The sequence below is a fragment of the Leucoraja erinacea genome, chromosome 4, assembly GCF_028641065.1.
Source record: "Leucoraja erinacea ecotype New England chromosome 4, Leri_hhj_1, whole genome shotgun sequence".
Lineage (NCBI taxonomy): Eukaryota > Metazoa > Chordata > Chondrichthyes > Rajiformes > Rajidae > Leucoraja > Leucoraja erinaceus.
This window is the reverse complement of record NC_073380.1, coordinates 36991862-37019630: the sequence shown is the minus strand read 5'-3', so window position 1 is coordinate 37019630 and position 27769 is coordinate 36991862. Positions and strand designations below refer to the sequence as shown.

Genomic DNA, 27769 nt, shown 5'->3' with positions numbered 1-27769 from the left:
GGAACACTGCCGCCTGTTCCGTGCTGATTTCCACCTTGCCCTGCTCAACCTCCGCAACATTTCCCGCGACCCCGCGCTCGGTTCCCCTGCCCAGCGCCTTATGTCACGCACCACCAGACCTCCCCTGCCGGTCTCCCAGCAGTCCCTCAAGCCCTCTGCACAGAATCCTGCCACTGTCACTGAGCGCATTGTCAAGAAACAGGTGATCCAGAAGCGCTCCTTCGACAGATCCGCCCAGCCCCTTCCACGTCTGTTCCCGGGGCAGGTTGTCCGTATGCAGTCCCCCTCTGGCCACTACCGCCTGGCCGTCGTAGTCGGCGACGCCGGTTCTCCGCGCTCCTACTTCGTCGACTACGAGGGGGCTATCTACCGTCGCTCCCGCCAGCACCTGCTGCTTGTGAATGAGCCCGCTCCGCCTCCCGCGGATCCTTCCCACCCCCCCATTTCTTCTCGAACTCCCGTTGCCCCTCACGCCCCGACAACACCTCGCATGCCGCGCACCCTACCCTCACAACCGTCCGCCCGTTCCCCTGCCTCGCCTGTCAAGCCGGCCTCGCCCGTCAAACCTGCCTCGCCTGCCAAGCCTGTTTCTCCGCCCGGAGCCCCGCGTTCTCCTCCGCCCGCCTCTCCTGCCGATCCCCCGGCTGCTGTCCCTTCTGTTCCCGACGATGAGGAGGAGGGCGGCTTACGCACCCGCTCTGGCCGGCTGGTCAAGCCGCCTGTCCGCTACGGGGAGCTCGCATAGTGTTGTACTGTTGCCGGTGCGGTTGGTGTTCGTAGCGTATGAGCCGTGGTCACTCTGTATAGTACCTGCCATGCTTTTGTTTCTAAGAGGAAGGATGTAGATCAGTGCATGTTCCCTTAACCATAGTGACCTCCCCATTACTAACCACTCCCCATTGTCTCCAGTATAATTGTAGTGTCCCCACCTCTAGCTCGCTCTCTAGCTCCAGTGATGACCACGGACAGCTACAGCATAGTGTAAAAGAGTTAGTTTAAGAAACAGTTACAGTAAAAGACTTGTGTGTGCAGTAAGTCATTTTACATTGACTAGGTTCAATTTTACAGTAGCCAATTAACGTACAAACCTACATGTCTTTGAAATGTGGGAAAAAACTGGAGCACCAGGAGAAAACCCACATGATCACAGGAAGAACATACGATCTCTGTACAAACAAGCACCCATAGTCGGGATCGAATCTGGATCTCTGTGCTGGAATGCAAAAATTCTACCACGGCGCCACTGGTCTTATATCCTGGCTCCAATGACATCCATGTCATGACCTTAATCCTGCAAACTCCACTGACCAACAGCCTTCTCATCTTTGGCTCTGACATATTCTATCATCTTCACACATGCAGTGTCAGCCATGACTCAGCGATGAAAAAGATTGCCTTGCCTTCACGTTGCCTTCAATGATTCTATGGGTTTGTCCTTAGCTTCAGAACCCGTGCTAATTTTGAAATTCGTCTTTGTGGAATTGACAAATTCTTAGTAAAAAATTTGAGATACGAAATAAATATTCACTCTTATAGACTCTATGTCCAATTTTTTTTTACTATAAAAACACAAAAGAAACATTACAAAGCTTTACAAAAATTATAATACAATTGGTTTTCTCAGAATGTACCTCTTCTATAAGGCTGGGGTGAACTGTGGCATCTAGCTGTTACATGTTTGACTATTTCACTCTCCTGCCTAGACCATTTTGAGGTTTGTCATATGCAGTCACTGGTGATTCATAGTACACATAAATCTGTTCCAATACATGGTATGCGCTATTACTGACAGTGAGATAAGGTAGCTAATCAATCATCTACTGAACGTTTATTAACCCAACAAACAGAAATAAAATATTGTACTTCTGAATGAGACGTCATTTATCAATAACAGGAAGGAGCAATAAAGCACAGACAATTTGAGAAGCTGAATTGTTTATTTGCAGTTAAAATATCAGGAAATGATTTGAGGGCAAGTCTGGAGAGACAGCTCCAAAGGACCTATTGCTTAAAGGGCCTGTCCAACTGCGGCAACCTAATTGACGAATTTAGAAGAGTTTGCCCTCGACTCATACTCGCAGCATGGTCGACACGAGGTCCGAGGAGGTCTTTGTAACTCTCCTTCATGCTTGTGTATTCGAGGCCTCAGCTAGGTCGCAGCATATTTTTCAACATGCTGAAAAATGCCGGCGAGTAAAAAACAGTCGTCTTGGAAAGAATCGATATTTTTTTACTCGTAGGTTTAGTCGAGGTAGGTCGTATTAGGTCGTAATGCTATAGTATGTAATCGAAGTCAATCAAAGGTAATCGAAGGTAGTCGAAGGTAAAGCTCGTTGAGAAAAAAAAGTAAGTAAACCGACCGGTAATGTTAAATGCCCGCTAGACATTATTAAAAGTTGTCTGGCTTCTTCAAGTGTCTCCACTCCTTCTCTCCCCTTCTCTCCTCTTCTCTCCCCTTCTCTCCCCTTCTCTCCCCCGCTCCCTCCCTGCTCTCTAAAGGACTTACCATACACTGTGCCAGCCGTCTTTTACCTTCCTGTTCATCATGGATGTGAATTTCAGACACCGCTCCCCCGCTTTCCCTGGTCCCCGCATTTGCGATGTGTTTTGTGTGTGTGTGTTTGTGTGTGTGTGCATGTGTGTGTGTGTGTGTGTGTAGACAGTGGATCCGGCTCGCGGTTTCATTGCTGATGGTCGATCCAGCTCGAGGTTTTTCAGGCGAGTGCCCTCGAGCTTGAAGTTTGAGACAGTCTCTGAAAATTACGTTAGTGGGACAGGCCCTTAAGAAGAGGAATATTGATCTGAAATATTCTCCTAATGGGGAATGGAGGAAGGAAAACAACAGAAATAGTCAAGGCCTCATTTCAATATGCTAGAGATGGAAATGTGTCAGAGTTGCCTTTACTTATTTCCAATTATATCTGCGATGCATAGTCTCAATGAGATCCTAGAACTTCTGGGGACAAAGTTCTATTTAAAGAAGTGTTGTACAAGAATTTTGCCCGAACAGTCTGTGGCCCATAGCGCTGTGGCCTGTAGCACTATATTTAAAGCCCATAGCGCTGCAGCCGACAGCTCTTTGTTTAAATTCCCATGCACTAATCCTCCAGCGCTCTGTTTAAATCTTTTCATGCCAAACCGGCGGCACTGTGTGTATTGTTTTATGTGCCGTCTGCAGCGCTCTGTGTATTGCTTTATGCATCAGCCAGCAGCTGTTAGCTCTTTGTTCCCAAATGGGGGGGGGGGTTGCTGGCTGGGATGCAGTCCCCTGCCATTGGTTATAGTTTGAATTTGGGAGCAGTTATTGGTCAGGGGCCAGTAAGCCAGAAGTTAGTTCATGGATGAGAAGCGGTCACCTACGGGACGAGAAGCGTTCACCTACGGGCTGAGTCGTGATCAGCGCTGCAGCCGGAGGCAGAGAGAGAGCGAGGGAGATGTGTGCTGCTGTAAAATGGACAAACAGACCCCGCACATACCAAGACAAGCATTCTTTTTGTTCCCTTGCCAATAAATCTGATGTGTTCATGCACGAGAGAGGTTCACTGATGAGCTGAGTTGCGATCAGCGCCGCGGGCGGAGGCAGAGAGAGGGAGAGAGAGATGTGCTGCTGTAAACCGGACCCTGCGCATACCAAGACAAGTATTCTTTCTGTTCTCTCTTGCCAATAAAACATATTTGAAACTAAACAGAGCCTTTTTCTGTTCTACTAGGCAGATCCTTGAATCTGTCCCCTTGTAACATTTGGCGTAGTCGGCAGGATCTGATGAATATAATAGAAAATGTTTGGTAAAATGAAATAGCAAACAAGATGGCACTGGTGCAGGCCAAGCTTCTCCGCAACAAGTTGCTGCCCTCAGTGCAGGGGAGCCCGCAACAAGCTGTGCTGCATGTGGGAACAAGAACCTTGAGTCTTCAAGCTCCTCTAATGCTTTTAATGTGTCATGAGGGAGAAGTTTATTGTTTCACTCAAATGGATCAACACTGGCATCTGCACAATTTGATAGACTTGTATTGTTTTGGAATGTATATGGCGACTGCAATAATTATGCTCCATTGGAAGGTCACTGAGCAGTGATGGAATTACATTATAATACAGATGGAAGCATGCTTTTTCCAGCATCAACAGACAAAACTGTAGCAGTGGGACAGTGAAATGGTCGAAAGAATCAAGAGATTTAAAGGTCATACATCTTTTTTGAATTCATGTTATCCAGCCCGTCAGGGGTCACAGTTTGGCTGCGCAGGAAGTGATAATGAAACAGTGAATCTATGGGACATTCGGAAGAAGGCTGCAATCCATACGTTTCAAAACACATACCAAGTAGTTGCAGCAACGTTTAATGACACAAGCGATCTGATTACCTCTAGTGGTATCGATGACGGCATTAAGGTTTGGGGCCTCCAACAAAACAAGTTAATATGTACCATGAGTGACCATACAGACCCGGTGACTGGTTTGACCCTGAGTGGGGTAAAAGAGAACATCACCAACCTCGCTGACCACGTCCAGGAAGCCGTAGAGAAGATTCGAAGGGTCGCAGAATAGTACCACGACTACAATCCATCAGGAGGATGGTGGACAACAGTGGTGCACTGGGGACTGACCATTGGGACAATCTTGTTGACCATAATATTACAATGTTGTATGTGTGGATTGGCTTCACAACTGCGTGGACTTTATTATAGCCTGTGGGCCGGATGTAACGAGGTAACGCCTGCGGACCTGATGTGACAGTAACCAGACTGTTCAAAGGGTGGAATTTTACACAAGAATTTTGACTGAACAGTCTGTGACCCATAGTGCTGTGGCAAAAGCGCTATGTTTAAAGTCCATAGCGCTATATTTAAAGCCCATAGCGCTGCGGCTGGTAGCATTATATTTAGAACCCATAGTGTTGCAGCCGATAGCTCTTTGTTCAAATTCCCACATGCTAAGCTGACAGCGTTCTGTTTAGACATTTGCACGCCAAACTGGCAGCGCTGTGTGTATTGTTTTACACGCCAAGTCTGTAGTGCTGTGTATTGACTTACGCGCCGGTCTGTGGCTGATAGCGCTTCATTCCCAAAGGGGGGTGGGGGCTTGCTGGGATGCAGTCCCCTGCCATTGATTATAGTTTATCTTTGGGAGCAGCGTTATTGACCAGGACATACTGGCGGTTATTTCAATGGCTGAAATACAGCTTACCTGTATAGTTCAAGATTCCAGCATCTGTACTTCCTTATGGTAGCATTAGCAATTCCTTGTTGCATGTCATAAGACCTGGAGAAAGTTTGTAAGTTTGTAAGTGAAGAATGCTGTGGTGGATGTTTGTGTTAAATTCTATTGTGTATTATGTGTTCTCTTTTTAAGTGCATCGCTGCTGGCAAATTCATTTCACTGCACCTTTGAGTGCATGTAACGAATAAAATTGACTTTGACTTTTGACTTTGGATAACACACAACAAAAGCTTTTCACTGTACCGCGGTAGAATTGACATTAAACTAAACTAAACTAAACATGAAGCATACACGGGGAAGATGAGTAATTTACACTTTATTGAATCACTATAAAACTGGAGAGGCTAAATATGGAAGAGATAAACTGAACTAAATCTTTCCATTTTGTTTTACAGCCCATTAGCACTCCTACCTCAAAAATCTAAGGAATAATAAAGATCCATTCATCTGAATTTTATTTTTGTAAAGTGCATTTCATGCATTATTCCACCTCCATTTGGAACCTTAACTAATCTTTCTGTCAAAAAAAGTTTCAATTACTTACAGAAATCTGAGTGCGCCTTCAAGCAATTAATTTATTACGCACTGTACTAAAAGAAACAATGTTAAATGACTGAGGGAAGAAAACATGCAAATGCAATCTGAATCACAGCAATTTTCCAAAGGAAGGAGGCAGGGTATACCGTTCAAGCCGAACAAAATTTCTCCATGTACCTCTCAAAAAAGGTAAATTATTTTAATGCATTTTGGAGTGAGGCAGGATTTCTCCCTGGGTCCCAGGACTGCATGGTGGCACAGTGGTAGAATTGCTGCCTTACAGCGCCAGAGACCCAGGTTTAACCATGACTACGGGTGCTGTCCACATGCAATTTATACGTTCTCCCCGTGACCTGCATGGGTTTTCTCTGAGATCGTCAGTTTCCTCCCACACTCCAAAGATGTACAGGTTTTTCACACAGAGAGTGGTGAATCTCTGGAACTCTCTGCCGCAGAGGGTAGTCGAGGCCAGTTCATTGGCTATATTTAAGAGGGAGTTAGATGTGGCCCTTGTGGCTAAGGGGATCAGAGGGTATGGAGAGAAGGCAGGTACGGGATACTGAGTTGGATGATCAGCCATGATCATATTGAATGGCAGTGCAGGCTCGAAGGGCCGAATGGCCTACTCCTGCACCTAATTTCTATGTTTCTATGTTTCTATGTTTGTAAAATGTCCCTAGTGTGTTGGATAGTGTTAATGTGTGGGGATTACAGGTCGGTGCAGACTCGGTGCGCCGACGGGCCTTTTTCTGTGCTGTATCTCTAAACTAAACCTTCTAACTTATCTTTCCTGTCAGCCAGTTGATGCTGGAACAAGACAATCCTGCTGCTGAACATGAAGGGTAGGTGTCGAGTTTCTCATCAGTGGTTGAGGCCACAAATACACGTCATTATCTCAGTGGTTGGGCTTATTTGAGAGCTATCAAGGGCTGGTGCGATTGCTTTCACAGCCATTGGAAAGACTTTGCACGACATCCAACAAAAATGAAAATGACATTTTAAAACTACCTTTGGAAAAATCATCTAATTTATTGGTACCTACAGGTAACTCTGGTTTTCTACACAGCTAATCCAGGCAAACAGTCAAAGGAATTAATTCACCATTTATGAAAATAATTGTATAAAGGCAACTGACCTTGCCCATAGTCACCTCTGAAGTTACCCTTAGCTTTCTTCTCTCCATTCATCCCTTTTAATTTATATAAAAATCACATTGATGCACACTTCTGACATTTGATCATCCTACCTCTGCTCAGCCTGTACCCTGTAAGCCCTCACTTTATCTGACCTCTGCCATCAATTTACAAAAAAGCTGTATCAACAGGGAAGAACTCTCCACGCCAACAACTTGAAAAGCTTTCATTCCAGTGAATAGGTTTTCGTGAATCTATCGATTTAAAAATGCTGTGAAATATGATCGTAGAGATCAGTAGGAAAAGGAGATGCACATCATGCCCCTGGGTTAGTTTTGTTTGTATCTGTGCATGATTGATTCTGCATGCAGTCAGTTTTAGGAGATTTTTTATTGATGTCCCATGGTTCCCATGTAGAAGGTTCGGTCAGTTTTATCTGTAAAGGCCATAGCTACCTTTGTTCTGGTGTGGCTGCAAACGAGTAAACAAGGATTGAAACTAAAGCCTTACTAGGCTGCACAGCACGCTTTCAAAATCACCCAAACAAGAAGGGGAACTGAAATAATTTCACTTCAAATTGAGTGCTTTGCCTTGGAAAAAAAAAGTGTTATACTTTTGCAGAAATATTTATTTAATACTGTCTTGTACAATGGTGATGGTATTGATAAGCTGCAGTGCTTTACTAGTTTGAGAAGTCCATGACCAGGCTTAATGTAAAAATATCCCCAAGTCTCTGATGTGACTGTAAGCAGTGTAAGGAACAAAAAGTGTTTGGGGAAATTTAGAAACAGATGTTACTGTTTCACATTAATTCAAGAGTCAAGTATTTTATTGCCATTTGTACTAAAACTGGACAACTAAATTCTTAATTGCAGCAGCACAACGGGTCTGCAAACACAGTACTCAGTAGAAAATAGAATAATTTTAATAAATTCATGTTTAATTGCATTAGAATGTCATGTATGTTTTACTTTGATATGTTCCCTCTTCAAGACAAAGCAAGAAATCTGAAGTCAAGGAAGGTAGAGACAAACAATATCAATTATTTTCTCCCTAACTGCCTTATGAAACATATGTGCCACATTAGCAATGATAACATTTCCTTTGTGTTGAATTTTGCTAAGCAGATGGACATGAATTGGCAAATGGAGTCTAATGTAATGGAAAAAGTATAAGGTTATCCGCTTTGGAAGGAAGAATAATAAAGCAATTATTATCTAAGTGTAGGAAGGAACTGCAGATGTTGGTTAAACCGAAGATAGACACAAAAGGCTGGAGTAACTCAGTGGGATAGACAGCATCTCTGGAGGGAAGTTAGTGCGACTTGGGTGGGGGAGGGATAGAGAGAGAGGCAATGCACGGGCTACCTGAAGTTAGAGAAATCAATACTCATACCACTGTCAGCACCCCAAGCAAAATGTGAGATGCTGTTCTTCCAATTTCGCCTCACTCTGGAGGGGGTGGTTTGGGTGGTGAGTTAACCAGGGAGTTGCGGAGGAAACGGTCTCTGCGGAAGGCAGAAAGGGTTGGAGATGGGAAAATATGGCTATTTGTGGGATCCCGTTGGAGGTGGTAGATATTTCGGAGGATTATGTGTTATCTAAGTAGCAATGACACCTAAAAAAATAATGTGATTCATTGGGATTTGGGGTCTAATGGAAAGTTGACCCTTATTGCAAGGTACTTGGAGTAATAAGAAAAGCAGATTTGACGCATTTCTAAGAGTGCTATTGAGACCACATCTTGAGTATTGCAGTCAGTTATGGTCGCCATACATAATAAAGGTGTACTTATGTTGAAGGTAGTGCCGAGAAGGTTCACTGGGTTTTTCCTGGATGAGGAGGTTGACGTATGATAATAGATTGAGCAAGTGGGGCCAATGTTAACTGGAGTTTAGAGAACACCGGATGATTTTATTGAAATATATATGGTTTGGATGAGATTGCTGATAATATGTTTATTTTGGTGAGGTTATTAAGAACTAAGGAATATAAATTCAGTGTAAGAGGTCACCTATTTGGAACAATGATGGGGCAAAATTCCATCTTACAGGAAATTGAGGGAATAAAGGGATATGGATGAATAAAGTGGAGATTAGTTTAACCTGGTGTCATGTTCGGCACGGACATTGTGGGCTAGAAAGCCTGTTGTTGTGCTATGTTTTTTCAGATAATCATGAGTTTCTGGAATTTTCTGCTGGAGGGTGCAGTGGAGCAAACATTAAATATATTCAAGATGGCGGCTGGCAGACATTTTAACTATTGGAGAGAGGTGAGGAAAGGCTTTGAAGCCAAGAAGGGATCAGCCATAATCTGATGGATAGAGTGGAGCAAGCTTGAGAGACAAACTGGCCTATCCAGCTCCTGATGTTATTACATTCTTATGTTAGATCTGGCAGAGAACTAAGAGGGGTTATCAAAACTTTATAATTTACCTTACATTGAAAAATAAGGAGCTGTAAATTCCAGATAAACTGATAGGACTGAATGTAGACGTACTGGCTTAATAAAGAGTAAACCTGAGATTTGAAAACATTTTACAATTATCAGTTCATTAATCAGAGTTGTGCTTTTATGAATTTGTGAACACAGGTTATGCTGAAGAGTGCACTGTTGCATTCCACTCTGCTCAGCACGATGATGACCTTTCTAAAATTGATGCAGAGGATTATGTACTTTTTCAGTTTAATTGTTTGGGCTGATTTTATAATAGTTCTTCAATGAATAAAATAACTTACGTGAAATCACTTTTATTTTTAATCCACTTGAAGGTTACTGCTTTTCAAGGTTATACACTGGAGGCGCAGAAATAAATTAGTATTACAATTAAATCACTCCACAGCACCCACTGTAAGCTTATCACACAACCAATTTTATTTGTAACTGAAACATTATAGCTCCCACATGAAGCTATCATAAATGACTCATCAAACATAATGTTAACATTCCTGTGGCAAACATATATAAGTCTCTCCCTCATATTAAATTATAAATGCAATTTAAAGCTTTAAAAGTCACGATAAGATCATTCATTACAGTTTAATGGGTGAGAGAAGAAATTTTGGGAATAATATAAATGCCAAAGAAAACAAATGCATATTTCTAAACAGATTAGTGTTCAGTTATTTTATTTATGAAGTGCGATTGCACTGAAATACTGGTGGTAAAATGGCAGTGTAATCCATAGCTGTAATTTTGCCAAAAAATTGGTACACTGAAAATATTACAGTGTGAAAACGAAAGAAAATAATAAACTTGGTTGGTTTAATCCGAGTGAGATATCCAGCAACAATAGTAAATGAATATTTTAAAAAGGGCAAATGCTGTAAATCTAAAACAAAGGCTAAAAATGCAGAAATGTTCAGGCAGAATGACAAAAGGATTTTGACCAAAAAGATTAACCCTGTTTCTGTTTCCTATCCAACATTTCCAGTTTTTATTCCCAGCTGCACCTGCAACTTCAGATTGTAAAGCAGGGTTTTCTGTTACCCATTTTCTGCAACCAACAAAGTTGAGTTTAACCCAAAGATGATTAACTGAGAAAGTATTGACAGAGCCACTTCATGAGATGCCAAATTGTTGGGGCAGAGTTCTAATAGACCAAGGCTTTTGGTCTATTAGAACTCTGTGTGTGTATAATATATATATAAATGTGTGTGTATAATATATATATATATATATATATATATATTATACACACACACACATACACACATACTCAAAAAATAAACAATATGTGGTGTTAGTATTAGTAGGTTTAGGTTATTAGTAGAATTAGTAGGTTTTTGCTTTACAATTATTCATTCAGTGTCAGTTTGATCAGGAGAAGGATTACATCACTCGAATATTGACAATTTACTGTCACCCCTGCAGGATATTATGATAAATATTACATTGGAGAATAGGGACTAATGTAAAAAGCCATAGAAAGATTAATTGAGCGTAACCCAGGCACAATATACTAATACCTTTCCAGAATAAGGTAACATTGATTTGCTCTTGGTTGGAGGTTTTCAGAGCTAGGAAGCGAGCTGCATTCATTTTCAATCCCTTTGGCTCTATCAGGCGATTACTTGGAGACAAGCGCAGTGGCCACCTCATGTGCTCAACAGATGAAGTCAATCGCTTCCTCCATGACACCCTGAGCGATCCAATGAGGAAACAGGAGCTCAAACCCAACAAAGCTCTCATCAGCCCAGCCAGCTACCCCCCCCCCCCCCCCCCCCACTACAGAGTTCAATCTGAAGGTCCGGAGTCTGAAGGAGGTTGAGGAGGTCATCAAGGCGGCACGCTCAGCCTCTGCTCCAGGCCCTAGTGGCGTACCATACATAATGTACAAGCGCTGCCCAGAGCTCCTTCAACACCTATGGAAGATCTTGAAGGTGGTATGGTGAAGGGGGAGAGTTGCTGACCAGTGGAGGTAAGCTGTGGGAGTTTGAATCCCGAAAGAGGAAAACTCAAAGAACATCAATCAGTTTCGGTCAATCTCGCTGCTGAGCGTCAAAGGAAAGGTGTTTTTCAGCATTGTCCCCCGAAGATTAATTGAGTTTCTCCTCAAAAACAGCTACATCGACCCCTAAGTGTGGAAGGGTGGGATTCCAGGAGTTCCCGGCTGCTTGGAGGAGTTACGCAGCTCATCAGAGAAACCCATGAAAACAAGGCGACCTAGTTGTTCTGTGGTTGGACCTGCCCAATGCCTATGGGTCCATACCGCACAAACTGGTTGAGCTTGCACTACCCCGACACCATGTTCCCAGCAAGATCAAGGTCCTGATCCTGGACTATTACCATCATTTCAGGCTGAGGGTGACTTCTGGGTCAGAAACATCAGACTGGCAACGGCTTGGAAAATGAATAATAACGGGCTGCACCATTTCTGTTATTCTTTCTGCTCTTGCCATGAACATGGTGGCCAAGTCAGCCGAGGTGGAATGCAGAGGCCCCCTAACTAAGTCTGGTGTACGACAGCTCCCAATAAGAGCTTTTATGGATGACCTTACCATCACCACAACATCGGTCCCAGGAAGTAGGTGGATCCTACAAGGTCCTGAGAAACTTATCACCTGGGCAAGGATGAGTTTCAAGCCAACAAAGTCAAGGTCCATGGTGCTGAAGGTGACCGACAGATTCCACTTCTTGCTATCCAGAACTGGCATTCCCTCCATCACTGAGCAACCTGTCAAGAGTTTGGGGCATGTTTTTGACTCAACTCTGAAAGAGTCTGCCGCCATTCACAAGTCAATTGAAGACCTTGAAGCCTGGCTCACCAAAGTCGACAAGTCAGGTCTGCCCAGCAGATTCAAGGCCTGGATCTATCAGCATTCCATCCTGCCCCGAGTCCTGTGGCCTCTGCTGGTTTACGCTGATCCATTGACCACAGTTGAGTCCCTCGAAAGGAAGATCAGGGGCTTTCTCCACAGGTGGCTTGGCCTTCCCCGCAGCCTCAACAGTGCAGCACTGTATGGGACCAGTAACATCTTGCAGCTCCCATTCAGTGGCCTCATGGAAGAGTTTATGGTGGTGCGAACAAGGGAAGCTCTGCAGTGCAGGGACTCCAGGGACCAGAAGGTGTCATCGGCTGGCATCGAGGTGAGAACAGGGAGGAAATGGAGGGCGGAGAAAGCAGCGGAGGTGGCAGAGTCACGCCTAAGGAAAAGGGTATTGGTGGGAGTCATGGCAACTGGCAGAGCGATTTTAGGATACTTCCCTAAGTCACCGGTTGGCAAGGCTCAGGGCAAGGATAGACACCATCTTATCCAGGAAGAGGTCCGAGCAGGTGTGGAGGAAAATCGTGTGAGCAGGACGTGGGGCTCAGGCAGCAGGGAGCGTGGACAAGGTGGGAGAGCATACCGTAGTGCAGGATTACCTGGTCATGCATGCAGACCTCCAGTGCGTCCGGTTCCTTGTCCAAGCTGTCTACGATGCTACCAAGCCCAGCAAATCTCCACATCTGGGGCAAGAGTGAGACACCTTCCTGCTCACTTTGCTCTGGAGGAGGATCACTAGAACATCTCCTCAGCAGCTGCCCAAAGTCCCTTGGGGAAGGTCGCTATCGGTGGCACCAAGACCAGGTGCTCAAGGTGGTTGCTGAGAGCATCGCCACTGCCATCAGTAACAGCAAACACCACCACGCCCCAAAGAAATCAATCACTTTTATCAAAGCTGGAGAGAAGCCTCGACCACAACCAAACACAAGGACAGGCCTCCTCTACACAGCCACTGACAGGCAGCTGCACGTCAAACATCTGAAATTTCCACAGCACATCACAGCAGCATCACTCTGGCCAGACATGATCATCACCTCTGAAGTGACAAAACAGCTGATCATTCTGGAGCTGACAGTGCCCTGGAAAGAGGCTAACGCGAGGAAACGCGCAAAGTACCAGGAACGTGGATATGTGCCAGGACAGAGTCTGGAAGACATACTATGAGCCCATAGAGGTGGACTGCAGAGGCTTTTCAGGATGCTCACTCTGCAAAGTCCTCAACCAGTTGGGCATTACGGGACTTGGAAAGAAGAGGGCCATTCAATCCGCAAGCAAAGCCGCAGAGAAAGCCACTAGGGACGCAACCCTGGCTTGGTCGCCTGGGCGAGGGTGTCTGATGTTGTGAGACCCAAAACACCCGATGACCCCAGGTCACATCACTGAGGATGCGTCCCAGCGTATCTAGTAGATGTATCTTTCACACTCTGCTGCAGAAACTATTTTCTGCTCAGCTCTTTAGAAACTCGAAGGGTGGCGCAGCGGAAGAGTTGCTGCCTTACAGCGCTTGAAGTGCCAGGGACCTAGGTTCGATCCCGACTACGTGTGCTGTCTGTACGAAGCTTGTACATTCTCCCCGTAATCGTGTGGGTTTTCTCTGAGATCTTCAGTTTTCTACCACACTCCAAAGATGTGCAGGTTTGTAGGTTAACTGGCTTGGGAGTGTAAATTGTCCCTAATGTGTGTAGGTGTGTTTATGTGCGAGGATCGCCAGTTAGTGCAGACTCGGCGGGCCAAAGGGCCTGTTTCTGTATCTCTAAACTTAATTAAGCAGGTTAAAATTCCACTGCTACCCTACATATAACCATATAACAATGACAGCACGGAATCAGGCCATCTTGGCACTTCTAGTCCACACCATCATCCAGATCATTGATGCATATGACAAACAACAGTGGACCCAACAAAGATCCCTGAGGCACCCCACTAGTCATCGGCCTCCAACCTGACAAACAGCCATCCACCATTACTCTCTGGCATCTCCCATTCAGCCACTGTTGAATCCTTGCTACTCCACTATTATACCCAACAATTGAACCTTCTTAACCAACCTTCCATGTGGAACCTTGTCAAAGGCCTTACTGAAGGCCATATAGACAACATCCACCGCTAAACCCACATCAATTTCCCTAGTAACCTCTTCAAAAAATTCAAGAAGATTAGTCAAACATGACCTTCCAGGCACAAATCCATGTTGACTGTCCCTAATCAGACCCTGTTTATCCAGATGCATATATATATTATCTCTAAGTATCTTTTCCATTAATTTGCCCACCACTGACGTCAAACTAACAGGTCTAAAATTGCTAGGTTTACTCTTAGAACCCTTTTTAAACAATGGAACAACATGCGCAGTACATCAATCATCCGGCACCAATCCCGTTTCTAATGACATTTGAAATATTTCTGTCATAGCCCCTGATATTTCTATACTAACTTCCCTCAATGTCCTAGGGAATATCCTGTCAGGACCTGAGACTTATTCACTTTTATATTTTTCAAAAGCGTCGGTACTTCCTCTTCTTTGAATCTCATAATTTCCATAGCTTCTCTACTTGTTTCCCTTACCTCACATAATTCAATATCCTTCTCCTTGGTGAATATCGAAGAAAAGAAATTGTTCAATATCTCCCCCCATCTCTTTTGGCTCTGCAGATAGCTGTCCATTCTTACTCTCTAATGGACCAATTTTATCCCTCGTTATCCTTTTGATATTAATATAGCTGTAGAAACCCTTTGGATTTACTTTCACCTTACTTGTCAAAGCAACCTCATATCTTCTTTTAGCTTTTCTAATTTCTTTCTTAAAATTCTTTTTACATTCTTTATACTCCTCAAGCACCTCATTTACTCAATGCTGCCTACAATTATTGTGGATCTCTCTTTTTTTCCGAACCAAGTGTCCAATTTCCCTTGAAAACCATGGCTCTTTATAATTTTTACTATTTCCTTTCAAACGAACAGGGACATAAAGATTCTGTACTCTTAAAATGTCACCTTTAAATGTCCTCCATTTCTCTTCTACATCCTTCCCATAAAACAAAATGTCCCAATTCACTCCTTTTAATTCCTTTCGCATCTCCTCAAAGTTAGCCTTTCTCCAATCAAAAATCTCAACCCTTGGTCCAGTTCTGACCTTCTCCATAATTATATTGAAACTAATGGTATTGTGATCACTGGACCCGAAGTACTCCCCAACATATACCTCCGCCACCTGACCTGTCTCATTTCCTAACATGAGGTCCAACACTGCCCTTTCTCTAGTAGGTACCTCTATGTATTGCTGCAAAAAAACTATCCTGCACACATTTTACAAACTCCAAACCATCCAGCCCTTTTACAGAATGTGTTTCCCAGTCTATGTGGAAAATTGAAATCTCCCACAATCACTACCTTGTGCTTACTACTAATATCTGCGATCTCCTTACATATTTGCTCTTCCAATTCTCGCTCCCCATTTGGCGGTCTATAATATACCCGTATAAGTGTTGCTACACCTTTCCCAGTTCTCAGTTCCACCCAAATAGCCTCCCTAGACGAGCCCTCTAATCTATCCTGCCAAAGCATTGCTGTAATATCTTCCCTGACAAGCAATGCAATACCTCCACCTCTTGCCCTCCAATTTTATCACACCTGAAGCAACGAAATCCTGGAATATTTAGTTTCCAATCACAGCCATCCTGCAACCATGTTTCACTAATCGCCACAGCATCATACTTCCAGGTGTCAATCCAGGCTCTAAGCTTATCCACCTTTCTTACAATGCTCCTAGCATTAAAATATACACATTTAAGAAACCCACCACCTCTTATTCTCTATTTATTATCTTTTTCTTCTTTCTCCCCTACATGTTGGGTCTGAGTGCTTCCCTTCTCTGTCTCCTGCCTCACACACTGTCTACTAGCTTTCTCTTTTTGAGTCCCTCCCCCCCATCCGTACTAGTTTAAAGTCTGAATTGAATAGATTAGACCTGGCAACATTTTCAGATTTTTGCTGATTACATACCCAGCGTCAGAAAGTTCACTCTATTATTCTTCTGGCAGCACTAAAACTAATCAGAGCCAGAGAGACACAAAAAAAACCAGGTAATTTATTAGATAATTAATCTGAGAGGTCAAAAACAACATGGATGATAGAAAAATGTCACACTGTAAAACAACAAGATACTAGACATGCTGAATGATTACTTTGTTCATCAATCTGGTCGAGGATAGAATCCAGATATCCTGAAAATACTAATTCTGAACCAAAGACAAGGACTCAACACAATTGACAATAGCAAAATAACGGTGATAAAAATCATAATGGTACTAAAGTGTAGCAATTCTCCTGGAATGAGATTGCTTACTTCCCACTTACTTCCCAATTGTATACAAGCTCCCACTTGTTTAAATGAAGGGGGTAAAACTATTGCAGATAGCATATGCATAATCATTTGTTGGTCTTTCAATCTAGAATCATTACTTCAAGTTGGGGAATTGCTCATGTTTCCCTGCTATGTTGACAAAGGAAAGCCAGGAATTATAAACTTGCTATTGTAACATCTGTTGTCAGGAAATTAATAAAGTCCAGAATTAAGAAGAGCATAACTTAACAGTTTGAAATTGCCGTGAATTGTAAGTTGACAAAACCAACTGAGTATTTTAAAGAAGGTAGACAAAAATGCTGGAGAAACTCAATTGGTGAGGCAGCACCTATGGAGTGAAGGAAATAGGTTCGGGTCAAGAAGTGACTATTTTAATGGATAGAGGAGTGTCTATTGCTTACATGAACTTCGAAAATACTTTTTGTAAATTCCCTCATGCCGAAGGTAAATTATTAATCCACGTAGAAAACTGGCTGACAAAAAATAGGAATAATGGGCAGCTACTCAAACTGTTATCAGACAACGGCTCCAACTAGAGAGCGGTCCTGACCTACCAATTACCTAATTGGAGACTTATTGAACTATCTTTAATCGGACTTCACTGGACTTTATCTTGCACTAAACGTTATTCCCTTTGCCCTGAATCTGTACACTGGCATGCGGTATCTGACGGCTGATTGTAATCATGTATAGTCTTTCCATTAACTGGATAGCATGCAACAAAAAAAAACTTTTCACTGTACATGTGATAATAGATTAAACAAACTAACTAATTAACTGTGAGGGAGAGAAGAGGATCCTGCTAGGATCTCTCTTAGAGAACGCATTTCCACCACAGTTATAAATTACACAGATGAATGGAATAGAAAGCCAAATATTTAAGTTTAGTGGACAATTGCTTGGACACGGAACCCAGATGGACAGGAATATCAGCCTTGTGAATTATACTTTAGTAGGCCACCCTTGGTCATGACTGACCATGGGTGATGCATCCTGGTCGGATGCAAGCCTGGGCGATGTCATATGGAGGACAGGCTGTGGCCCAAGCAGCACGTCCACCCTCTCCAAGTCGCTGATCGATCCAAAGGAATGGCAGGGCCATTACGGTTTGGCACCATAGCCGTTACAGGAGCTGCCAGAGCGAGGTTGTAGACAAATACAAACTGCCTTAGGGGCTCCGACTGGATTTTGTTGAGGTTTACTCTTGGAGCCTTTTCCATGACTGGATATGGCCACAAGGCAGTGGAGGTTTTAAATCAGAGTTTTCCCTCTCCTAGATGGACTGCCTTCCCAGGCTGACGAGCCCCATCTGCCCAAGACACTTGGGGGCGGGAGCATCTATAGCACCTGCCCACTGTCCAATCCTGCTATTCATTTATATATATACACGTTTATATATACATTTTTACATATATTTTTATATACATCCAGGAATGCACCCATCACCTTCATAACCAGATACCAGTGCTTGGCTGAGTCCTCAAAAAAGTAATGAATATAAAAAATAAAAGAGATACCAAAATGTCAATAACAAATTCTGCATTCTTAAGCTGAATATTGTGATTTAAACCATTCAGGGCTTTATATTATAGAGGATTCCTGCCTTCAACATTCTGTTAAATGCTTGCCTGTTTATCACTTATCTTTTTAAATTTGTTTACAGCATTTTATTTCTTGGAGACATGGATCCCATATAAATTGCAGTTTTGCCCAACATTGTAGTGAATAATGTAACTCAAAGCTTTATGTTGGATAATATAACATGAATTACAGTATTCTCTCTATTCCATCTATTTTCTGCAATAGAATATAATTAAAGGATTCAAATGAATTTTTAATGAAAAACCCTTAATGCATTCGCTTTTATTTTTATTTGTTTATTTATTTGTTTATGTTTGCCTATATGCATTATCTAATTGCTGACCTTATCAAGATCAAGTTTGATATCTAATTAGTTTTTCTAGTTTTAGTTCTAGAGATACGCCCCACCGAGTCTGCACCGACCAGCGATCCCTTCACATTAACACAATCCTACACACACTAGGGACAATGTACACTTATACCGTCAATTCATCTACAAACCTGTATGTCTTTGAAGTGTGGGAGGAAACTTTAAATCTCAGAGAAAACCCACGCAGCTCACGGGGAGAACGTACAAACTCCATACAGACAGCACCCGTAGTCAGGATCGACCCGGGTCTCCGGTGCTGCAAGCCCTGTAAGGCAGCAACTTCACCGCTGTGCCACTGTGCCGCCTCCTTTTCTTTCCACTGTATTGTTCTCAGTTCTTTCCTTTTACTTCTTTCCTTTTGCTATATGATGATATCTTAACAGTAAGATTTATTGTGTAATAATCACTTCCAGCACAATCTGCAGCGGATTTGCAAAGCATGTGGTCTCTCGATTTAATTACAGGCTCCTGACACAAAACATCTGTCTTTTGAGTTATAACTTGAAAGTTTTGTGATTTACTTTAATTGTTTGATAACTTGCTGCTGTAGGTTTGTGCATTATATTAGGGTCATTCTCTATGAAGTAACTCAGCAGCTCACACATTAATCCTTCTCTTAGGAACAGGCCTAAATTAATTTTAATCCATGCACTTGCCTTGATCGTTACAAAAAGATGGAATGAGCTTAATTAAAAATCAATAAATGCTATTTAAATTCCAGTACAGTTTGCTTTCTGACATGGAACATGGATAGTTGTCGTCCTCAGATGAAAAGTCAAACTGAAACTGAAATTACTTCCTGAAATATCCAAAGGTTCGTCTTGTTGGTGCCCTAATTCAGAATCAGAGTCAGAATCAGAATCACATTTTAGTCGCCAAGTATGTTTTGCAACGTACAAGGAATTTAATTGGTCAGGTCAGTCATACAATTAAAAGTAACAGATCACTTCAAAAACACATTTTAACATGAACACCCACCACAGTGACTCCTACACATTCCTCACTGTGATGGAAGGTGAAATAAAGTTCCAAGTCCTTCCCTTAGTTCTTCCTCGGTCGTGGGCCTCGAGCCCCTGTTGACGGGACGATCTTGACTCCCATAGCAGGCGGCGTTCGGGCCCTCTGCGTCGAAGCGATCAAGCTCCTGCATCGGGGGGATGTCGACTCCCCCGCGTCAGATGATCGAACCTCGGGTCAGGGCTGGTGAAGCTTCCGCGACGTTGGAGTTCCCGACTCGGCCTCACCCGAGACTGAGAGCCCTTGGTGTCGGTTCCACGGTGGTCGCGGTGGGAGTGATCCCAGGCAAGGGATCAGCCCCGATGTTAAGTCCACGCCCCGCGGTGGGGCTCACGACAGTCCGAGGAGGCCTCCAACTCCATCGATGGTAGGCCGCAGAGCCCGGAGAATGTGATCCGAAAATTGATCATATCTCCTGGAAGGTAAGAACCTGAAAAAATGTTTCCCAAGATCTCCTCCACCTTAACCCCACATAAAACAAACCGAACAACATTAAAACAAAAGCTTTTAACAAACGAAAAAATAGCAAAAGAGTGAAAAGATGAACAGACTGCCGGCAGGGCAGCCATCTCCCCGGCGCCCCTGGTGGTCTTCGTGAGATGTCAGTAATAGATGGGCCTCAGCAACATATTGGTTCCCCATAGTACTTATTTAAATTCTCTTTATCATTATTTGCTACCATAACAACTTTTAAGTGATATTTTGGGAGGAACTGACAATTAGACAGGTCAATGAAAGATTATTTGGTTTACGGTTTCTTGTACCAGCACTGACAATATCTAAAAAATCCATGAGTAATCTGGAGTCTGGGATGGAGAGACATTGTTGACAAAAACTCCTTTTCCAAATGATGATGATGCCAATAAACCTGGCAACATCGCCATGAGAACTAAAGAACTGCCCAACTGTTATCCTGAAGGCTCTTTTAAAAGGGGCTGTCCCACTGTACAAGCTAATTCAAGAGTTCTCCAGAGTTTCCCCTGATTCGACTCGGAGAATTATGGTAATAGCCGCTCGTAGGTACTTGGGGCTCTTGTAGACATTTTTCAACATAAGCATGAGGCTTGTGGCAGGTCTAACTGCTGAACTGTGGTGAGGGGAGAGATCCAAGTGATCAGTGGGCAGGGTTCATGTGGTCAGTGAGTGGGGGCAGCACGAATTGCGTACTAGGAAGAAGTGAATTAGTAGTGTGGGAGTGGGCAGAGGCTTGAAGATGTGCAGTAAATAACTTAAAAGGATCTACCTGAGTCAGGTTCCTAGTGCCATCATGCGACCTCCTATATGGGTGGCCCAGAGATGGTGCCATCCACTCCAGCCCGGTGGCACCATCACAGTCAGCGATAGTGTTTTTAAAAAAGTACTAGATTTACTAGATCCCTGTCACACAGGAGGTTTGGTCTCCCAACGCCATATTCTATACTCACCCATGCCCCCAACTGCACAGACTTTGGCGCTTTTGAAGGGGGGAAGGGGCGGGACTAAAAAGCCATTTTCACCTGCCTGTCTGAGATATATTTTCTTGGGCTGCTAGCTGATGCAGAAAAATCGTTCCAACTTCCGTTTTTGGAAGTTTTTTTTTAAATCGAGGGACAATTTAATCCCTGGAGTAAAATAAAAAGCTACTTCTAATGCCGTCAACACCTACAACGGGACAGATCTCACGTAGGGAGCAAAACAAAATGTAAGTCGTCTATTTTACATACAAACTTGCTTCTTAGGATGACGTTAATCAAACTTTCCTTGGCGATAATGTGATTTTGGCCCCATACGAACCTGCAGTGTTTTTCCTGCCGATATGGGGTTCAATTTCACTGCAACCGCAATGTTCCAACCGATCGCATTCCACATAAACCCACTTGCAAGATGATTTAAATGCCCATTCATTTACGGGAATTAAACATTAAATTCCTTCCATTTGGCCTATAAATTCATGACAGTGAGATTTAAAAATCATATTATATTGTGAATTCTTGTGTGAATGTTATTTGGACACTTAGGCTATTTAAAAATGTTAACCTTTTCTTGAAAATGGATAGATGTTTAATCTAGTAATTGAATTTTGTAATTAGCTACAATTAGGTAACTAACTAATTATATGCTTTAATTTCAGGTCATCCAAGTAAGATTGTTTCATATTTGTTTCAGAATGCTTCAATCTATAATAACTAAAAATTTCATTCAGTTCTCTTAATTTTTAAGAAAGTTATGGGCTTTGACTGTCCTCGAACACAGCTTTTGAGACGTCAATGGAAAAGCAATAGGGAACAAGATGCTAATTTCAGTATGAAAATTGCCATAACATTTTTAATACTGAAGATATGAAAGTGAATTAGGTGCCAAATTAAACTTCTTTTCATGCTTTATCTGATGGGATAAATTGCAGACTTGATTTTTAAAATCTCAAAATTTTGTAACATTGCTACATAGCTCATCTCCCCTCCCTACCCGCCTCCTATCCCTCCATCCCCCACCTCCCCCACTCCTCACCCTCTATCCCCCACTATCCCTCCTCACCTCCCCCACTGCCCTCCTCTCCCTCTATTCCCCACTCTCCACCTCATCCCTCCTCTACTCCCACCTCCTCTGCCTCTATTCTCCTCACATCCTCCCTCTTCTTTTCCCACTCCTCCTACCTTCCCCCAATCCCTCCCTCACCTCTCCTTTTCCCTACCCTCAGTCACTCCCTCCCTCCCTCCATAACTCCTCTCCCTTCCCTACTCCCCTCCTCTCCCTCTATCCCCTCTCCTCATATTCCCCATACTCCCTTCCCAGGATCTCAAGGTTGCCGCTCCTCTCCCTTCTTGCGTGCCCCGGAGGAGCATCAGCCATCAGCGCCCTTAGAGCCAAGCCTCGGATCCTCGGTTCGGCCCGGAAGCACAAGCAGCTAAGGCTGCGCCGGCAAGTGGGCGGGAGGATAAGCGGGTGGGGAGAGAGCTCGGAGAAAATACAGGGGAAGAACCATGGGGGAGAGAGGGGTATCACGGGGGAGGGAGCAGGAGTCAGCAAGGGGGGACATAAGGGAATGGGCTGGAGCTGCGGGGTGTTGTGATGGCGGTGCGTTTGGGACTCCCAACGGGCACTGGGTGCTCTACTCTGCCGGGATCAAACTTTCCGCTTTCCGTTTGCCGATATCGCCGACACTGCGCCGGGCCAGGCTGGGTTGGGCCAGGCCAGGCTGGGTTGCGCCGGGCCAGGCTGGGTTGGCCAGGCCGCTTCTGGTCCCTCCAGAAATTGTGTCCAGTTGGAGACCTCTGCCGGCCACCCGCAGCATCCCTCAGCTCCAGTACGTTGCGGACGACATAACCCTGATTGGACTTATCCAGGATGGGAAGGAATTGACCTACAGACAGGAAGTAACACGGCTGGCGTCCTGGTGCCAGGCAATGATGGTCCAATTCTATACGGCCATCGTAGAGTCTTTCCTCACATTCTCCATCATGGTCTGGTTTGACTCAGCCACCAAGCACGACACCCGGAGGCTGCAGCGAATCGCCCGATCAGCTGAGAAGGTTATTGGCTGCAACCGTCCCTCCATTGACGAACTGTACCCTACAAGGGCATGGAAGCGAGCGGGTAAGATCATTTATGATCCCTCTCACCCTGGCCACCAACTCTTTGAATCACTTCCCTCTGGAAGGCACCTCCGGACTGTCAAAGCTGCCACAGCCAGACCTAAAAGCAACTTTTTTCCACAAGTAGTAGCTCCACTCAATAACAAAAAATCTGTAGCCTCCTTTTGCTCTGGTATTTTATTTAATTCACATGTTTAATCGATAATGTTTTATTATTAATGTTTAATATTTTTTGTGTCATTCCAAACTGTCACTGTATGTCATGTCACTTGCAAGCGGAGCACCAAGGCAAATTCCTTGTATGTCAATACTTGGCCAATAAACTTATTCATTCATCATTCATTCAGTAATGCTCAGGAGGGGGCAGACCTAACCGGGGAGTGACAGGTGAAGGGACAAATCCGCGCACCGCTGACTGGCAGGAGAGGAGATCGATCTGCGCACACGTGGCTTTTACGATTTTTAAACCTCGCTTACTTTTACAATATACCACCGATCTGAATTAAACTTGTTGCACTCGCAGCACAGGGGAACTACATTATGACAAATCATAATCTATCGCGTACCGTTTTTGCGCAAATAGAAAAACCGCGCAAACCGGAAGAGCACAAGATCAGAGTTTTAATTAGATCCTAGGCTAAGTGGGACCCATTGAGCCCCATGTTCACATGGAAGGGCTGGTCCCCCAACGTAATTCCAATATTGGTGGCCTGTGGGGGGGGAGGGGGGGCTTTCTGGAGCAATAGTATGGGTGTTGTGTGCCGAAGGGTCTGGTTTCCAGAGGTGAAGTATGCACATTGTGGGCCAAATGGATTCTGGGCTGGCAGGTCAGTCACTCAGGCCTGGTGGGCTGGCAGCTCAGTCACTCAGGCCTGGTAGGCTGGCAGCTCAGTCACTCAGACCTGGTGGGCTGGCAGCTCAGTCACTCAGACCTGGTGGGCTGGCAGCTTAGCCCCTCAGGCCTGGTGGGCTGGCATCTCAGCCACTCAGGGCTGGTGGGCTGGCAGATCAGTCACTCAGGGCTGGTGGGCTAGCAATTCACTCACGGCTATTTCTTGAAATTCCATTTTAAGCAGTGCAGGCCACTAAATTCAAATGCAATTTCATACCATTTTAAGCAGAGTGCAGGTCGCCAAATTCAAATGCAATTTCATACTATTTGGGCTTTATTCTCCTGCCCCCCCGGAAGGGGCGTTATCTTCATTATTGTGATTGACAGGCGAGAGGACCAATCAGCTGACCTCAAGATTTTTTAAACATTCATAACTTTTTATTTTTCATCGATCAGAAAAATCCTTGGGGCTGACGGTGAGTAAGATGACCAAAAATCATAGCGATATATGGTACCGCTTTTTTCTAAAATCAATATACAGCGCAGACAGGAAGATAGATAGATAGATAGATAGATAGATAGATAGATAGATAGATAGATAGATAGATAGATAGATAGATAGATAGATAGATAGATAGATAGATAGATGTGTTAATGTTCTCTGGTTTGTTTTATGTAGGGGGGGTGGGTGGGGGGGGGGGGGGGAAGGGGATTTTTTTTTTTCAATCTCTTACCTTGCCGGATATGCAATTTTTTTCCGGATCGTATCTCCGGTCACTCTGCGGCCTAACATCATGGATCTAGAGGCCTTGCTCGAGACTTTCAGCCCCACCACGGGGCCGTGGACTTATAATCGGAGCCTGTGATCCCTTGCCTGGGATCGACACTCCAACCGCGGCGTGTGGATTTCAATATCGCGGAGCTCGCAGTCTCGGGTATAGACTGATGTCTAGAAGCTGCAAGCCTGAGGAGGTTCGACCAGCCCTGACTCGGGAGTCTGATCGCCCGGCGCGTGGAGCTGAGATCTCCCGATGCAGGAGCTTGATCACCCCGATGCGAAGGGCTCGACCACTGGTTGCAGGAGCCAAGATCGCCCCGACAATGGAAGATTCGAGTGCCCTATCCGCGGGAGAACAAAGAAGGGAAGAAGATTGAACCTTTTTTGCCTTCCATCACAGTGAGGAATGTGGGGGAATCGCTGTGGTGGATGTTCATGTTAAAAATGTATTTGGGTGCCTTGTTGCTCTTTATTGGTATGACTGTATGGCAATCTGAATTTCACTGTACCTTAATTGGTACATGTGACAATAAACTAACCTTGGAACCATGAAACCTTGAAACTTGCATCCACACACGTGAAAATTATTGCTATTTTAATTTTAGCAGTAACAATTAACTTTCCTTGTTCTGATAAATTATAAAATTAATTCCTGAATTCATCAATCATTTGCCACAATGTTAATAAATAATTATTTTGTTCCTCTATCATACTAATATCCTTCTTCACAATAAAATTGTTGGTTCCTTAAACTGCAGTCTCATCCAGTTATCCTGCACTACTGCTGAAAGTTAGCTCTGTCAAATTCCACTCTGCTCTCAGATTGATCCAATCTGATCTGATTTGGTCCTTTATTACATAGCACATTCTCTCCCATATATTTTTCTTAAAAGAACTTTCACATCAATGCTAAAGTTGATTCTGTGCGTATGTGCGTGAGTATTTTCTCCACCTTATATAGTATACAGTATGTTTCCCTTTGAATGCAAATGTTTATTTATTAATTTTCAGTATATGAATATGAATGATAAGGTTAGACTCTATTGTACATCACTAGATTCTTCCCAAACAAATGGCCCCCATGGTCACATTTTGTATTAGTCTTCAAATGCATGCTTCATATGCATTCTCCACGCAAGTGCTTTGGTTATGATGCAGAGTTTAGGAGCTGTATCTTTAGTTACTTGTTTCCAATGCTCTTTTTTGTTACAGTGGCAGAAATATAGAATGAAGACAAGATTAATGAAGCCCGGAGAGAGGGTGCTGACATGTACAATGCAATGTCTATGATTAGGTAACTGGATGTTGTGAAAGAAGAACCCCTTTCCATTCTATTAGAGGCAGAGTATATATGAACATGGACAGGAAAGGTTTAGAGGGATATGGGCGAAACATTTTGGGCAGTTTGGTCAGCATGGGCAAGTTGGCCTGAAAGGCCTCTTTGTGCTGTATGCTCTTGACTATGTCATGAATGAATTTTCTGTAAGTGAAGTGAACCTTACATAGATTAATAACTGCTAATTTTGTCAATGGGTTGAATAATTTGTAATCTCTATGCTTCAAATATAAGCATTTCACTCATGTTTAAAGGCCTGGCCTCACTATCACTGATAATCATCTCAACTAATTCCCTCCATCCTTCAAATTCGAGCCACTGATGCAAGTTTCCACCCTTACTGTTAATGCCTTCAGTCCACTGCCTCTTCCCACCTCCTTATCTCTCTTTCTTTCAGCTCCTTTGTACAATCTAACTCTTTGAATAAACCTTTGGTAATCTGTCATAAATTGTTCTCTTTGGAAGACTGAGTTTATTTATTTTAATTCAGTCCCAATGAGGTACTTTTGGACTTTACCTACAATGAAGGTAAACTATAAATGTTGTTTAATGTTATAAGATAAGTTATTACTACACTTCTTAATGACTAAATCAGCTTCACCATTGATACTAAGTGTGCTTCTCAGCCTTAGTATACTGAAGTAGATTGTTCTTAATTATTGAATCACGATCTGTTAAAGCCAGCACTGATTAATAATACAGAAAAACCTCAGCTGGAGATTGGAACAACAAACGTTTAATTTCTGTATTTTATACACCAATGGAGCCCAAGGCCCTAATTTGCTCATCCACCACCTCTGCAGTCTTGCTAATGATTTTGGAACATGCTGTCTTCCCAGATGCTTAGAAAATAAAACCCTGCCTTCATTTATTTTATAGTTTCTTTGAACAGGCTTAAGTGTAATGATGCTGATTATTTATTGGAGGAGAAGAAGGAAAGCAAAAATAGGCCAAAAAGCTAAGCAAGGCCAGATCTGTGCTACATGAGATTAGATCAGTTCAGTTTAATGTCCCAAGTAACTGCAGATTTTGGATTGAGAAAAACATAAAACTCAATGAATCAGGTAGCATTTGTGGTGAGTGTGGATAGGCACATCCCCCACCCCCCCCCCCCCCCCCCCCCCCCCCCCCCCCCCCCCCCCCCCCCCCCCTACTGAGTTACTGCAGCATTTGTGTATATCTTGGGTGTAAACCAGCATCTGCAGTTCCTTCCTATGCACCTGCTTCCCTTTTCCAGGTTTCTTTTCCCTACCACAGTCAGTTTGAAAAAGGGTTCCAACCCAAAACATCTCCTATCCATTGCCTCCGCATATGCTGCCTGACCTGTTAAATTAGTAGAACCAGACAAAAAGAGGCAGGCAGCTTCTCAGTCACAACATAAATTATCTGGGTGGAGGAGCTCCAGGGTCATTGGTGAAGTTCATCTCACCCTCCTACACCTCCATCTCTCCACCTCCCTGCAACAAAAACACTTGAGCAACTGAAGGAGTGATACTCTACTAAAACAATTAATAATATCTGGTGGCACAGTGGTGCACCTTCTGCCTCACAACACCAGAGACCCAGGCTCAATCCTTATCTCAGATGCTGTCTGTGTGGAGCTTGCACGTTCTCCCTGGGACCGTGTGGATTTCTACCAGGTGCTCCAGTTTTCTCCCACATCCCAAAGATGTGCAATTTTGTAGATTAATTGTTTTTTGTAAAACATTGTTCCTGGTGTGCAGGAAGTGGATGAGAAAGTGGGATAACATTGAAATAGTGTGAAC

General features: G+C 43.7%; 1 pseudogene; it reads left to right on the top strand.

Moving 5' to 3' along the window:
• LOC129696039 (uncharacterized) overlaps positions 1–14165 on the top strand; it is a 31356-nt pseudogene extending 17191 nt beyond the window's left edge.
• The last annotated feature ends 13604 nt before the right edge of the window (positions 14166–27769 follow it).